We start from the raw sequence: 1,286 nt of genomic DNA on the forward strand, positions 1-1,286 counted from the left end.
AGTGTGGATTAAAGGCGGATTTACAATATTACGCTAGTCCTGACGTTATTACGTTGACGCTGGAATAGAATCTGGTTCTATTCCAGCGGAAAGCATGCGTCAAAAGGTCAAACTGCCCACGCTTTTGATTCAAAATTGATGGTACGCTGGCCTAATGTCATATTGTAAATCCACCTTTAGAGCCCAGGTCCAATTGTATGCTAACTACAAAATCCATACAACAGCCACAACTATATGGAAACCAGGCTCAACGAAACAAATTTTTGTACACAAGATCATCTATTGATTGGCCAATTGCATAGCTAATTTTGAGTTGTTCTGATCTGTTTTACTACAGTTATAGAACAAGATAGAAAGGGCCAGTTCCAAACATTGGACATTACTACTAAAATATAGCTATATTTTAGACTAAAAACTAACCATTTGATCTACACATCCTTGCTTGATATCAGAAGCTGCCACATACAGCTGAAAACCATCCAGCAGCATATAAAAATGCCTCGAAAAATGCACAAGTCAACACAGGCTTAGCTAGTACCTTTCCACCATTAAATCTGCTGTCATTATGACGTCACCCTAAATTAAAAATCACGTGAGCTACCGTTGGCGCTGACGTACGTAACGGTGGTGGAACTGGAATATGATGACTGTGATACAAGCATAGATACGACCTACAAGACAGTATAAGAGCAGAAGGAGGTTTTTAACACAAGGAAACAGTTTTTGGACTGTTGGACCACTGGCCCCATTGTTTATTGGGAGCTATGGCCACTTCTGTGGGCTCCAACTTAGGTATTTTCCTATTTGCACTCGCCCAGGCTAAGTTGCTTGTGCATTTTTAGATGTAAAGGACTTAATTTATATTGTTGACTTGTTGAAGGAATGTGGCTTCTCAGGAACTAAGTTTCATGAGTTTGGACTGAGACTAGGACTACGAAAGCCTACAATGGATGTCATTGAATATAACTATCGCCATGATGCATCCCGTAGTTTGACCGAATGTCTTGACAAATGGTTAAGTAGAGCTGATGATGTTGACAGTAAAGGAGGGGCCACAATTGATTCATTAGTAAATGCACTCGAGTCTATGGGAGAGACTGCTGTTGTTGAAAAACTGAGTGAGTAATCATCATAAATAATCATAATTATTATAGCAAGCCCTATAAACAAGAGTATGTATACATAGAGACCAGGTTCATATTAGCGCACTAGTTATAAGTGGCCTACTTCCATGTTATGATTTAAGGTGGGTTCTCAATATGACGCATTGCTTTTCATGCACTAGT

The sequence above is a fragment of the Amphimedon queenslandica genome, unplaced genomic scaffold, assembly GCF_000090795.2.
Source record: "Amphimedon queenslandica unplaced genomic scaffold, v1.1 AMPQUscaffold_13267, whole genome shotgun sequence".
Lineage (NCBI taxonomy): Eukaryota > Metazoa > Porifera > Demospongiae > Haplosclerida > Niphatidae > Amphimedon > Amphimedon queenslandica.